We start from the raw sequence: 16,279 nt of genomic DNA, 5'->3' as shown, positions 1-16,279 counted from the left end.
ACCAAACTTGATTTGCAGACACTACCAAACGAAGAAGAGGAGGAGGAGGAGGAAGAAGAAGACGAGGAACACAGGAGGAACCCATTGGTGAGTGTTAATTTATTTTTTTCTAAAATGGTTAACGAGCAATCAAGGAATTTTTATAATAAGGAGGGAAAGTGTGATATTTTTTTTGTAGTTTTGTTAAGTTGTCGAGGGGGAGAAGGCCCCCATTAGATAGCTTACATTATTGCTGGTCTGTTTCATTAGGGGGGCCATGGGCGCACAGGGGGGGAGATATACATCCATTTAGACTTTGTGGATCATCTTTAGTGGAGGTAATTCTCTCTCTCTCTCTCTCTCTCTCTCTCTCTCTCTCTCTCTCTCTCTCTCTCTCTCTCTCTCTCTCTCTCCATTGTCTATCTTGGTCGCTTCCATTAAAATCTTTCTTATATTTTCTCCCTCTCTGTTCTGTCCTTCTTGGCTCAGGGGCCTCTTAAACAAGGCGTCACATTGCATGGAGGCGTTAACATGAGCCCAATCAGAGTGGGATGGACGCAGGAGAGGTTTGAATTTAATCTGGGTTTTGATGACACAATATTAACTATATCCTGGGATTGGTATTATAAGACACTTTTGGTTCTCATGTCAACTATGTTCTGTATTTCTGAAGGTCAAAGAAGGGGCAATCGGGTTCTAATGAGTGTTTCTTTAGGTTCAGGGTACAGAGGAAGGGTCAAACTACCACCTGGTCATAAAACTATACTCCTGGAAATGTCAAAGACTCCTCGGAAAGCCTTGCCAAATATGTGTTTCTTTAGATTCAGGGTACAGAGGAAGGGTCAAACTACCACCTGGTCATAAAACTATACTCCTGGAAATGTCAAAGACTCCTAGGAAAGCCTTGCCAAATATGTGTTTCTTTAGGTTCAGGGTACAGAGGAAGGGTCAAACTACCACCTGGTCATAAAACTATACTCCTGGAAATGTCAAAGACTCCTAGGAAAGCCTTGCCAAATATGTGTTTCTTCATGTTCAGGGTACAGAGGAAGGTCAAACTACCACCTGGTCATAAAACTATACTCCTGGAAATGTCAGACTCCTAGGAAAGCCTTGCCAAATATGTGTTTCTTTAGGTTCAGGGTACAGAGGAAGGGTCAAACTACCACCTGGTCATAAAACTATACTCCTGGAAATGTCAAAGACTCCTAGGAAAGCCTTGCCAAATATGTGTTTCTTCATGTTCAGGGTACAGAGGAAGGGTCAAACTACCACCTGGTCATAAAACTATACTCCTGGAAATGTCAAAGACTCCTAGGAAAGCCTTGCCAAATATGTGTTTCTTCATGTTCAGGGTACAGAGGAAGGGTCAAACTACCACCTGGTCATAAAACTATACTCCTGGAAATGTCAAAGACTCCTAGGAAAGCCTTGCCAAATATGTGTTTCTTCATGTTCAGGGTACAGAGGAAGGGTCACACTACCACCTGGTCATAAAACTATACTCCTGGAAATGTCAAAGACTCCTAGGAAAGCCTTGCCAAATATGTGTTTCTTCATGTTCAGGGTACAGAGGAAGGGTCACACTACCACCTGGTCATAAAACTATACTCCTGGAAATGTCAAAGACTCCTAGGAAAGCCTTGCCAAATATGTGTTTCTTCATGTTCAGGGTACAGAGGAAGGGTCAAACTACCACCTGGTCATAAAACTATACTCCTGGAAATGTCAAAGACTCCTAGGAAAGCCTTGCCAAATATGTGTTTCTTTAGGTTCAGGGTACAGAGGAAGGGTCAAACTACCACCTGGTCATAAAACTATACTCCTGGAAATGTCAAAGACTCCTAGGAAAGCCTTGCCAAATATGTGTTTCTTTAGGTTCAGGGTACAGAGGAAGGGTCAAACTACCACCTGGTCATAAAACTATACTCCTGGAAATGTCAAAGACTCCTAGGAAAGCCTTGCCAAATATGTGTTTCTTTAGGTTCAGGGTACAGAGGAAGGGTCAAACTACCACCTGGTCTTAAAACTATACTCCTGGAAATGTCAGACTCCTAGGAAAGCCTTGCCAAATATGTGTTTCTTTAGGTTCAGGGTACAGAGGAAGGGTCAAACTACCACCTGGTCATAAAACTATACTCCTGGAAATGTCAAAGACTCCTAGGAAAGCCTTGCCAAATATGTGTTTCTTTAGGTTCAGGGTACAGAGGAAGGGTCAAACTACCACCTGGTCATAAAACTATACTCCTGGAAATGTCAAAGACTCCTAGGAAAGCCTTGCCAAATATGTGTTTCTTTAGGTTCAGGGTACAGAGGAAGGGTCAAACTACCACCTGGTCATAAAACTATACTCCTGGAAATGTCAGACTCCTAGGGCCGGTCTTACAGTCCTTTCGGGAGCGGCAAAACGAAAACGCGCACCAGGTTTGTTGGCTGGCGTACGAGAGCCAGGCGCCCGTCTTACACTCAAAGATTTACGCTCCCCAACGAGACCCGCACCGAACCTAAATCGTCGGCAGTGTTGGTATAACTGGTCGGGCGAGGTTGGCGAGCGTGAGCGTGAAAACGTAAACAAAGTCACGTGATTTATCGGCGCGTACCATGAACTGTGCAGCGACCACTGTCGTTTTTCTCGAGATAAATCATGTTTTCAGGATTACCTCGTCTCCAGGTAAAGTTGTGGGCATACCTCAAAGCTGCGTGCGGCCTCTGTGTTTGTCCGCCTTACTTGTCCTTGAGTCTGTGGTGGGTAATAATAATAATGACAGGGCCAGTGTGATATTCCTGCTACCCACAGTTTATCTTCCCAAAGTTTTCCTAGATACCCATTAGTTGGTCAGCCCAAAAGGGTGCATGAACAGCTGGGTGAGCTGCGTGTCGACAAATCAAGCTGAGATTCATACACGGACACAGGGATTTGCTGCTGAACCTCCTAACCAATGCACCAGTGTTTCTTTAATCTTCTCCTGGGCATTTTTGACGTGCGGCCGTCCCAGCTGTTCACTCTCCTTTTAAGTGTGATAAAAAAGGGGGAGTAGAGGATAAAACACCCCAAGGACGAATATTTACAGTCTTTGGTAAATAGTTTAGCTCTGCCACTTCAAAATATCATGTACTCTTCCAAACTGTGGGCAAAGGGCAAAAATAAATGCACTTGAACCATAATATGAAGGTGTACATTATAAGTAACTAACCTAAGCAGACGTAACATAACCAAACCAAAACCAAAAGTGTTTTAATTATGTTTTACCATGTAGATATCATTACAAAATAAAATTTCTACAGTGTAGATACTTTTCCTTATAGATAACAAGCCAAAGTATGGTGTAGATATTTTTGTTCTTGTAGATAACGAGCCAAAGTAGCACCACCTAACCACTCCTTCCTAACTCCCTCCAATCTTTCCTCCTTCCCTCCAATCTTTCCTCCTTCCCTCCAATCTTTCCTTCTTCCCTCCAATCTTTTCTCCTTTCCTCCAATCTTTCCTTCCTAACTCCCTCCACCCCTCCAATCTTTCCTCCACCCCTCCAATCTTTCCTCCACCCCTCCAATCTTTCCTCCTTCCCTCCAATCTTTTCTCCTTCCCTACAATCTTTTCTCCTTTACTCCAATCTCTCCTTCCTAACTCCCTCCCACCCTCCAATTTCTCCTTCCATACAATCTTTTCTACTTTCCTCCAATCTCTCCTTCCTAACTCCCTCCAATCTTTCTTCCTTCCCTCCAATCTTTCCTCCACTCTCTGTTCCCAGGAGGAGTGTTATCATGGTGTCATAAAAGGTGCTAGATAATGGTACAATAGATAAATATAGGTAACAGATACAGTGTCTCCTAATTACTATATAATCTATATTTGGTAAAATTGTACACTGCTTTTTAATATGTATGTATATTTCAACTATGTGTAAATCTATGTGTTTATTTTTGTATATGTATCTTATCTATTATCTATCTATCTATCTGTCATCCAATATACTTTGAAAGAGTCTAAATCGTCAAGGAGTAATAGTTGATGTGAGGGTCAGGTCATATTAATTGCCCACCTGGAACACACATTTAACAAGGCGTTCGTTGGAGTTTGAGGTCGTTCCAGGGGTACTAGCTTCATGACCCAGGTGGTGGTTTAATAACCCTTCCTATGTACCATGAACCTAAAAGAAACACTCAATAGTTTAATTAGTCTCCTTTTTGTCCTTTGGAAATAGTTGATGTGAGGGTCAGGTCATAGTCTTATTAATTGCCCTCCTGGAACACACATTTAACAAGGCGTTCGTTGGAGTTTGAGGTCGTTCCAGGGGTACTAGCTTCATGACCCAGGTGGTGGTTTAATAACCCTTCCTATGTACCATGAACCTAAAAGAAACACTCAATAGAGTCTAATTAGTCTCCTTTTTGTCCTTTGGAAATAGTAGAAGTGAAAGGTAGAAGTGTCTGATGGTCACATTCTTAAATATAGCCAAGACACATACTTAAGACGGCTTTCCTAGGAGTCGCAGGCATTCCCAGGGGTTGGCCCAGGTGGTGGTTTAACCCTTCCTCTGTACCATGAACCTAAGAAAACACTCATTAGAAACCGACTGACCACCTTTTCGGCCTTTAAAATTGGTTAACTTGAGGGGCTCAGAATGCCGCCCTAGGCCCGGATTCATCAATCTTACCAACCACGCCTTTGGTATCTCTCACATTTACCGGAACGCTACCAGAGCTGCGGCATCTTTCAAACACGGCATTCATCAACAGTATGGTAACGCTCCGGTAACTCGCACCCTAGCAACAATTGGTTGGGCTGGATAGCCAATCACGTGCGACCTTTGATGCTGTATTTCAGCTTTCACGTGTCGTTTGTTTACTAATACACAGACTTCAAAATCAAGACATGTGTATTGTACAGGCGTAAATACTGCCTTAAAACAAATAATTAGCGTGGTGATCCCTCAATTAGATGTGGCGTTTTTTACGAATGAATGCCGTTACTTGTATATTTATTCTTGAAATAAAAATATACTTGCTTATGTAGCCTAGCAATATTCTGAACATTTTTGTATGTTACCTACGTAGTTTTCCATCGCCAACGCCAGCTGCGTGCCTCGCTATCACAAGATTGGGTACTATTCTAATGTTTGCCCATACTCACCCCTCGCAACCAAAACTGACTAGGGGGCCATTGTCATCATGCCTCACTGGTGCAGCCAAGCAATGGGTGTGGGCGTGGGAAGTTGTGGCTGCTGAGGTGAATGGCGTGATCAAGTGGCTTCGTGAGTAGTGTGGAGGAGGTCAGAGCAAAATTTTACGACATTAAACTCCACAGCAAGAATATTGGAGACTTGAGACGGGAGGTGACTGTCACAGGCAGAACATTATTCCCTCTGCAGTGTTTTAACAAGTAGGGAAAAGTCATGTGGGTGGACAGTTCCATGAGACGGGAGGTGACTGTCACAGGCAGAACATTATTCCCTCTGCAGTGTTTTAACAAGTAGGGAAAAGTCATGTGGGTGGACAGTTCCACAGACTTACATACTATAGAGTGCGGCCTGCAAGTGAAGCCAGCCTGAGGCTGTGCACGGGTGTGCCCAGTTCATCCCAAACCGACGACTTCACACACCTCACTCCCACCCCGTTTCCTGACCCCAACATTCATTTTTGAGAAAAATGTAGACCATCATCTTCTTGAGAAAATTCTGCATCACACTAGCATAAAATTGTAACAATAATGTGTAAATACACATACGAAAATCAAAGTTAAATGAATAGGGAGTACACATTTTCTTGCATTTATTTCTCTTCAACTCCTTCGTACTCAGCTGGTTTTCGTCACATCGCTTCTATAAGCCCAGATCCTAAATCTGCATACTTTTCTGCTTCTGATGGTGTAGGGCACGTTACGAGGTAAAAAATACATTGGCTCAAAATCACCTCCGAACATGAGCCACGGCAGTGTCTAAGCACTTACCACGCCTGTGGTAACTCAGTTACGGGTGCTCGGAGCCGCAGTAACTTTTGGCCTTACCACGGCTCCGGTAAGTGGTTGATGAATGCCGATTTACCGGGTGGGCGGAGATACCGCGAGACTTACCAGACAGAGGTCCGGTAAATGGTTTGATGAATCCCGCCCCTAAGCTACAATGGGTGTGTGCCATGATTAACCTAAATTGTACACTGCCATATTACATTATTATAAGTCCACAGTATACCCATCACAGCAACACTGTACCCAGCGTTGCCATGTACTCAAATCATTGCATATATTGTTTCAAGACCCTAAAACTATTGTACAAGCACCAATAATGCCCTAAAATTAAAGTTAATGTTATTAGTGTCAAGTATTGATGCTTTTGTGTCAATACTTATGAGTAAAAAATAAAAAAGATGCGATATATGTTCACGGTGGTTCATGGTAAGCTGGCAACGTTGACTGTACCTCATATATCGCACTTGACTGGGGCCGCCAAACCCTTCGGATAAGCTAAATTGCACTTGCCAAACAGTAGAGTCAATGGGGTTTACTCTAATGGGGTCCAGGCCCTCCCCAAGGTGCCCATTCCTCCCCCATTACGCTCACTCTTCCAGGCAATGGTGGGATACATACAGCGTGTTAGTTGAAGGGTTAAACAGCGTATCATTGTGCCGTGTGGGGACACGGCAGCCTCCTGGTACTGAAGGGAAGTGTGCTGTATAGGTTAGGAATTACCTTCTGAATAAAGCCTTGAACGTAATGACGCCGCACTCTGCTCATTTGAAAAGCTGTTATGAATGTTTGGGACAGGTTACTACGGTGGCTAGGTCATTACATACTCAAATCAGGACTAGGTTTTGGGAGACAGGTCAGGTCATTTTGTTGTAGACTTGTGATACTGGGCTGGACTGCACTGGGTACACCGCCGCATGCTGAAGTTGTTGCGCATAATTTATAATGATATCTTTTTGGAGTGACGGGCTTTTTTTCATTACTGGTTACTTTTTTTTTCTTGAACTGTTTACTGTAAAAAAAAAGTGTGTTAATGTTTACACAGTTAATTGACACCGAACTTGATTTGCAGACACTACCAAACGAAGAAGAGGAGGAGGAGGAGAAAGAAGAAGAAGACGAGGAACACAGGAGGAGCCCATTGGTGAGTGTTAATTTATTTTTTCTAAAATGGTTAACGAGCTCTCCTTCCTTCCTTCCTTCCTTCCTTCATTCATTCATTCCTTCTTGTCTCTTGGATAGATTAGGATAAAAAGCCAGATTATTGAAACCCTTCAGCAGTTTACATATTTGAGGTTTTCATAGGAGCTTTGAGAGGCATTTCCAGGGCTAATTTAATGACCCTGGTGGTAGTGTGACCCTTCCTCTGTACCAAGAATTTAAAGGAACTCATTTGTCAAGACTTTCATTGGAGTTTGGGGCATTTCCAGGGCTAGTTTTATGACTGGAGGTAGTGTGACCCTTCCTCTGTACCATGAACCTAAAGAAACACACATTTGTCTGGACTTTCATAGGAGTTTGGGGAATTTCCAGGGCTAGTTTAATGACCCTGGTGGTAGTGTGACCCTTCCTCTGTACCAAGAACTTAAAGAAACACAGATTTGTCTAGACTTTGAGTTCGTATGGGGTGGTACGCTGGTGCCTCCAATGGACTCGCCATAACGCTCATTTTGCCATTTTCCACCGACGAGAGCCCGGGTTCAATTCCTGGGCGGAGTGGAAAAATTTGAGCGGCTTTTCCGATACCCTACGCCCCTGTCCACCCAGCAGTGAGTGGTTACCAGGTATTAATCGGGGGTTGTGTCCCATCTCCTGGGGTCTGTTCCCTTCTATAATTCCTTCCCCTTCTGTCTCTCTCCGGCAAGTGACCTCAGATGTTGCGCCGACTACATCAAACTTTTTCCAAACTCCCCCCTGTGCTAAGTCCTGTGATGCTTTCATATGTAGCTGTTGGCATATTCATTGAGTAAGCGTATTTCTACTACACCAAGCAGGTGACGTCACTTATTCTGACTCTAGAGCTTTCATATTTGTCTGTTTATGTAATATATTTCATGGAGGCAGAGATTAAATTATTGTTTCCAGTTTTACTAGTGAGAGATTTTGTGAGAGCTTATACACCAGAATTTCACTTAACATTGCTCCAATCTCTCCTCCCCAATTCCCTCCACCCCTCCAATCTTTTCTCCTTTCCTCCAATCTCTCCTTCCTAACTCCCTCCAATCTTTCCTCCTTCCCTCCAATATTTCCTCCTTTCCTCCAATCTCCTTCCTAACTCCCTCCACCCCTCCAATCTCTTCTCCCCAATTCCCTCCAATCTCTCCTTCCTAACTCTCTCCAATCTTTCCTCCTTCCCTCCAATCTTTCCTTCTTCCCTCCAATCTTTTCTCCTTTCCTCCAATCTTTTCTCCTTTCCTCCAATCTTTCCTTCCTAACTCCCTCCACCCCTCCAATCTTTCCTCCTTCCTCCAATCTTTCCTTCTTCCCTCCAATCTTTTCTCCTTTCCTCCAATCTTTCCTTCCTAACTCCCTCCACCCCTCCAATCTTTCCTCCACCCCTCCAATCTTTTCTCCTTCCCTCCAATCTTTTCTCCTTTACTCCAATCTCTCCTTCCTAACTCCCTCTACCCCTCCAATCTTTCCTTCCCTCCAATCTTTTCTCCTTTCCTCCAATCTCTCCTTCCTAACTCCTTCACTCTCTGTTTGGACACCGTGGCGATCGAACGTGGCTCTCGACCTCCTCTAATCCTGACAGAAATTACACATCTTTAAGTCCATGTTGGCTGCGCCGGGTAAGGCGTGACTACTGTACTATGACGTCCTGATGACACACAACACATGTACACTGTTGTGATCTCCAGTGCTGCAAGTTTGTGACAGAACTGTTATATGTGCTGACCTAGTGATATTCAGGCAACTGTTGTTAAGTGATGCTACCATGCCAGACACTCGCAGTGCCTCTGCTGCGTCAAAGAATCCTAATCAGCGCTCCAGTGACCAACAGCAGTTGCCACTAAATCTACAACTACAACAATCAAGCACCAGCAGTGACGACCATTATCCTGAGAATCGGGAGGTGAACCAGCTACTCGACTCCCTATCCGAAGAATCAAAAACCCTAGTGAAAATGATTACTCCTGTGATCTCAAAGAAAATGAAACTCGAAACTGAATTACTGAAGGAAGAACTCATAAAGAAAGACTCGCAAATAACAAAGCTAAGTGGAGAAATAGTTGGGTTAAAAGAAAAAGTGCAAGAACTAGAAACAAGCATAGATGGTGTCGACCAATATGAGCGTCGTGACACCATCATTGTGAGCGGTCCATCATTGCCTGACGAAACACCACACGAAAACCTCTACCGTCATCACGAACGCATTCAAAGACCACCTGAAATTAAACATCAGTGTATCGGACATTAATATTGCACACAGGATTGGACCACCAAACTCCCAACGCAAACGACCGATCATAGTGAAACTCTGCAGCAGAACCCTGAAGCACGACCTGGTTGGGGCTTGTATCCAAATGAAGCCTCAACTGTACATCAACGAGAGCCTGACACCCAAACGACTCCTTCTCTTCAAGCAGGTGTTAAACATCCGACGAGCTCACAGAAACAAATTCCAGCAATGCCACACCAAGGATGGAAAAATAATTGTCAGGCTCAGGACAAATACTACTACTACTACTACTACTACTTCTACTACTACTACTACTACTACTACTACTACTACTACTACTACTTCTATACCTCTTCTCCTGCTACTACTACAGCAACTACAACTATTACCACTATTACTACTACTACTACTATTTCTACTACTACTACTACTACTACTATCACTATAACCGCTTCAATATACCACCACCACTACTACTACTACTACTACTACTACTACTACTACTACTATTACTACTACTACTACTACTACTACTACTACTACTACTACTACTACTACTACTACTACTACTACTTCCACTACTACTACTACTTCCACTACTACTACTAACGATAATATGCCTCCACCAATAGATTATATTTTCCCTTTTGCCTCTATTAACAATGAAGATTTGTTGCATTGTTTTAATGTCAATAATACACAAAATCAAGACCTACATGCTTTCCATCCACTTAGTGTAGAAGATAGAAATTATAATAACGATCTTGATGTAACTCAGTTTTATTTAAGAGCAAGAAATTTAAATTTTTCTAAATCTGAATATATTTATCTGGATAGCTTTCCTTTTTCTACTAATAATAGTGAATTATATTTATTAACACTGAATATTAGATCCATCTCATCGAATTTCCAATACTTTGTAGACACTGTCCTTTCGTGCCAAACTAAATTTGATGTCATAGGATTAACAGAAACCCGCTTAGATGTAGATATTTCTCCACTGTACAGACTACCGGAATATGAAATGTTCACTAATAACAGAAACAGGTTTGGTGGGGGAGTGGCCATTTATATCTCTAGTAAGTACAAATCTTCTGTGATCAATGAATTTTCTAAATTGGAACCTTTTATGGAATGTTTGGGAATCGAAGCAATATGTAATGCTAATACCTATTTATTTCTTTGTATTTACAGACCACCTCAAAGCAGTATAAATAATTTTCACAATTCACTTAATGAAATCTTATCCCTAATTAAAGATAAAAATTACAAGGAGGTTTTTGTGTTTGGAGACTTAAACATAGATTTGTTACAATGTAATAATGACAATGTGCAGGATTTAATTAATATAATGTACAGCTATTCTTTATTTCCTCTATCTACCTTGCCTACTCGAGTAACTTCAACTTCATCCACGTTAATTGATCATGTTTGGTCATCTCAGATTGAAAGTAATACTGCCAATTATATATTAAAGACAGATATCAGTGACCACTACCCAGTAATCTCTGTATTTAAATGTGATAAATATCGTCATCCTTCTCCCACTTACGTAACTAAAAGAATATTTAATCAGGACTCCCTTGAAAAATTTAGTAATAGTCTCTCACAAACTAATTGGAGTGACACATTAAATTGTATATGTGCTAATGAGGCCTACAACTTATTTTACAGTAAATTTAAAACATGTTTTGATAAGTGTTTTCCAGAAAGAAAAATTAAATTTAGTTTTAAAAAGGAACGTAGTCCACATTACTCTAGCTCTTAAGAATAGTATTAGAGAAAAACATCGACTTGAAAAACTAGCTCATAAATGGCCTTTAACGTTTAAGGAGCCTTATAGAATATATAGAAATAAATTAACGTCACCTTTAAAATTAGCCAAGAAGAAGTATAACCAAGAGCAGTTACTTAATAGCCAAGGTAATCCAAAACAACACTGGAGATCCATTAATACTATTCTTGGTAGATGCACAGGTGCTAAACATACAGTTATTGAATTAAAGCCACATTGTACTGACATTTCTGAAACATTTAATGACCATTTTTTGAAGGCTGGGGGGCTAGATCATGATATAGTAGGGGATGAATATATGACATATTTACACAACTCACCTAATTACTCGGTATACTTATCACCAGCTACACAGATAGAAATTGAAAACTTTCTTAAGACATTAAAAAGTACATCATCTGGTTTTGATGAAATTTCTCCCTTGGTCGTAAGACAAACTGCCAGCATAATTTCCTTGCCATTAACACACATAGTTAACCTCACATTAAAGAAAGGAGTTTTTCCGGACGAACTTAAGAAAGCTAAAATTATTCCATTATTTAAGTCAGATAATAGAGATGATGTCAATAACTACAGACCTATATCAGTTCTTCCTGTGTTCAGTAAAGTCTTTGAAAAAGTGATATGCACTCGTCTTGTAAATTTCATTGAGAAAAATAATTTATTTTCGAATTGTCAGCATGGTTTTAGACCAGGGCGCTCTACTGAGTCGGCCATATTTCAGTTTACCAATAATGTGTATAAATATCTGGAAAAGAAACATTATTTAGTTGGAATTTTTTTAGATCTTTCTAAGGCTTTTGATTTGCTATGTCATAAGATTCTTTTAAGTAAACTTAGTAATTTTGGGATTCGGGGAGTTCCTTTAGAGTTATTCAAAAATTATTTAACAAATCGATTTCAAGCTGTTTACTGTAATTCTAAATATTCTTCTTTCAAGCCTATCAACAAGGGTGTACCGCAAGGATCTATCCTAGGACCTATACTTTTTCTCATCTATATTAATGATATTGTCAATGCTAGTAATAAATTTAAGTATACCATTTATGCTGACGACACTAATTTACTATTAGATGATAAAATATAAATAGTTTGCATATAAACATTAATAATGAGCTCAATTCAATTAATATGTGGCTTAAACATAATAAGTTAAGGTTAAATATCACTAAAACAAAATACATTATCTTTCAAAACCGATCAGTCACTACTAACATGCCACCTATAACACTTGAAGGAAAAGTACTTGAACGAGTTTCTTATACTAAGTTTTTGGGCATTTTCATAGATCAAAATATCAATTGGAAATACCAAATTAATTCTGTTGCAAATAAACTATCTAGGATATGTGGCATACTGTATCGAATAAGAAATAGCCTTACACAAGAAGCACTTATCAGTATTTATTATACACTTTGTTACCCGCATCTCATTTATTGTGTATCTGTGTGGGCGTGTACGTGGCCTTCCTTTCTTAAAAATCTTCAGGTTTCTCAAAATAAGATATTTAGGTGTATGTTTTATATGAACAAGTTTGATTCCACACATAACGTATTTTCCACACATAGATTTCTTAATTTTAAAAACATTCATTGTTATTTTCTACTATTATTTATTTATAAAACCTCGCACTGATGCATGGAACTCATCCTTTTCAAGTTATTAATACATTGCATAATACGCGCAGGAACAATATAAACCTTATCTCTCCACAGTTCAGGACAGTTCTTTTCAGAAATAGTATTTTATGCTCAGGACCTCAAGTTTGGAATTCTTTGCCAGTTGAAATAAAAAATCTCCTTAATAGTAATAATTTCTCTCTATTTAAAAAGTCAGTAAAAACACACTTATTTGCAATCCAAAACAATCACGGTTAAAATTATAATTTATTCCTGAAACATGAACACAAATTTACATTATTAAATCTAATCAGTGAATTGCATAGTACTATTGTCCATATTATTTTTATTATTGTTATTATTATTATTATTATTATTATTATTATTATTATTATTATTATTGTTATTATTATTATTATTGTTGATGCTGTTGTAGTTGTTATTGTAGTTAACATTTTAGATATAACTATTATAACTTCATCTGGTATTATAGTTAATGTTGTTATTTATTGTATATTTGTATTTAGCTTTATGGTTGGGAGCTATCTGCAACCTTTAGAAAGATAGTGCAATGAAATAAATATACAGTCTGTCGGGAAGCTTCGGCTTGACAGGCTAGATTCGTTGCCAGAATTATAATTATATTTATATGTATATATCAATGTGTGTATATTATGGCAATAAACATTACTTACTTACTTACCATCAAGCATGAAATAATTGATCAGCAGACACTGATCACCTTCCTGGATGAGTACCCTGACATGAAGGACACCTGTCTTGAGTCACTCTAGTTTTGCTTCAGTCTCCTCACCATAATGATTTATGCCATAAGGCACATTCCAGTAGTTTACAGTAATCATTTTATCTACCTTTAAGCTCCAATATGACACTCATACTTTATTACTTCCATTAGATTACGTAGTAATGTTACTATTAATGTCATCATTAATATTCATTATTACATATTACATATTAATGTCACCATCAATATTCATACCATTATAATTATTATTATTATTATTATTATTATTATTATTATTACTATGATTATTATTATTATTACTATTGCCATTGTTAATGCTATTCATTATTTATCAGTCTTACTGTTACTACTACTACAACTACTACTATCAATACTACTATTACTACTAAGTACTACTACTACTTTTACTACTGCTACTACTTCTACTACTGCTACTACTACTACTACTACTACTACTACTACTACTATTACCACTACTAGGTACTACTACTACTACTACTAAGTAATACTATACAAGTAATACTATATTATTATTATTATTATTTTATCATTATTATTATTATATTGTTGAATATCGTTGATACTATAACGGCTACTGCGACTATTGTTATTTTTTGCTTTATTATTATGATTGTCATTGTCCTTTCTACTCATTATTACTTTTCTGTAAAGTTTTTTTACTTATCTTAAGCAACATGTTCACAGTGCCACCCGGCGCGGCTAGACTTAGTCTTGTATCTTACTGCTTTCTTTCCATTCTCTTCTCTGACTCCTCTTCCATTAATCTTATGTCCCATCTCTATGAGACACTCTTTTATGATGATGAACACAGACATGCCAGTTCAAATAACATAAGTATGGAGATAATCAATCAACTACACGGCCACATGGACTTTGAATCAGTATCAAATTATAATGACCTTGTTACCTATAATAACCTCATTAAGACTCAACAGACACATAATTTAAAGATAATGCACATAAACTCAAGATCATTAACAAAAAAATCTGATAATATACAACTACTCCTCAGATCTTTACACATACAACCTGATATCTTGGCAGCCGCTGAATCCTGGCTTACAGACAATAATAAACACCTTCACGAATTTACAGGATACCACTCATACCATTTAACCAGAAATATGCGCAAACAGTGAGGGGTATCAATATTTGTGTCCAATCTAATACATTCTCAGGAAATCAAAGACTTGACAATAGTAAATGAAGATATAGAAATAAACACAATTAGGATAAAAACAAACTCATTAGGTTTCCTTCTATGCACGATTTACAGACCTAACAGTAAGCACATTGCAGTTGATGAGTTCTCACACATATTGCACGAACTTTTGTGAGAGAAAGCAAGAAATAATAAAATAGTGCTGATTGGAGATTTTAACATTAATTTACTTGAACATACCTCTCACATCCCAACAATTTTGCACTTTCCCATCTCAGATCATCTCCCAATGTTCTTAAATATATCAATTCCCAAAGCAAATCAGAAACTCTATAAGAAAAAATCCAAGACATATCTAATAATAATAAAGAACTGTTTTCAATTATTATTATTATTATTATTATTATTATTATTATGCACTATATTCAAAGGTTAGGTTATATATTATGCATTCAAAGATTGTTTTACTAAAGTTATGATTAAATTTTCTCATTATTGTAGGGCTATTGTATGTGTGAATTGTTTTCATTCTCTCTCTCTCTCTCTCTCTCTCTCTCTCTCTCTCTCTCTCTCTCTCTCTCTCTCTCTCTCTCTCTCTCTCTCTCTCTCTCTCTCTCTCTCTCTCTCTCTCTCTCTCTCTCTCTCTCTCTCTCTCTCTCAATATCTCTATCTTTCTATAATTTTAGCCTGAAAAGAATTTATAATTACCTCAAAAAATGAATTATCAACTGTATACTAATATCCTTACTTATCTTTAGAGACAAGAAGAAGAAGAAGAGGAAGAGGAAGACTGACAGACAGACATTCCATTGGTGAGTGTTAAATAATTTTCTTTCCATGAACCTAAAGAAACACATTTGACGAGGCTTTGGGAGGAGTTTTTGGCATTCCCACGGATAGTTCTGGCACGTGAGGAAGGGCGTCAGATGGTACATGGCGTCTAACATTCTGGTGTAGTGCGGCGACTATGCCTGCTGATGAACGAGCCTCCCATAACCCACTTTGTGAGGGGGGTAGTACCTCTTTGGCCGACTCGGTAGGGAGTGACTCCCGTCGCGGGTTCAATCCCAGGCAGCCGGCGAATACCCTCTCCTGGTCTTGATTAATTTCTGGTGTTTGGATACACACAGTGAGGGATCGGGAGTAGCAGGTGACACTGGTCCGTTCACTAAATATCAGCCATGCTCTACCTTAAGGGAAGGCTCAGTACGGCATGTGAAGGAACTGTATGTTTAGAGATTTTAAGATTATCATACATGTAGTCATGGACTTCCATTACGACTACTTCCCAGTGAAGACTAACCAGTTTTTCATGAGGGGTTTTCCTGTTCAAAAGTCACGTAAAGCTATCACCATGAAACACTCCATGGAAACCCTACAAATCCCTACTATGACAGGCTTTTCAGCTGCTATTATCTGTAGAATATCTTATCCAGTGCTGTCTTTCCCAATACAAGACTTTGACAGTGGACACATATTTGCAGGGGGGCTCTGTGGTGCAGTGGTTAACACACTCGGCTCACAACCGAGAGAGCCCGGGTTCGATTCCCAGGCGGAGTTGAAAAATTTGGG

General features: G+C 39.2%; 1 long non-coding RNA gene across 1 annotated transcript; it reads right to left on the bottom strand.

Annotated features, from left to right (window-relative positions):
* Positions 1 to 443: 443 nt before the first annotated feature.
* Positions 444 to 3,550, bottom strand: LOC127006823 (uncharacterized). The gene is made up of 4 exons (XR_007759784.1): positions 2,101 to 3,550; positions 1,045 to 1,996; positions 834 to 939; positions 444 to 727 (listed from the first exon to the last, which is right to left on the bottom strand). It is a non-coding gene; the product is annotated as an uncharacterized LOC127006823 (long non-coding RNA).
* Positions 3,551 to 16,279: the final 12,729 nt, after the last annotated feature.

The sequence above is a fragment of the Eriocheir sinensis genome, chromosome 33 (assembly GCF_024679095.1).
Source record: "Eriocheir sinensis breed Jianghai 21 chromosome 33, ASM2467909v1, whole genome shotgun sequence".
Taxonomy (NCBI): Eukaryota; Metazoa; Arthropoda; class Malacostraca; order Decapoda; family Varunidae; genus Eriocheir; species Eriocheir sinensis.
Note: the sequence above shows the minus strand (reverse complement) of the source record. Positions and strands in the feature narration are given on the sequence as shown.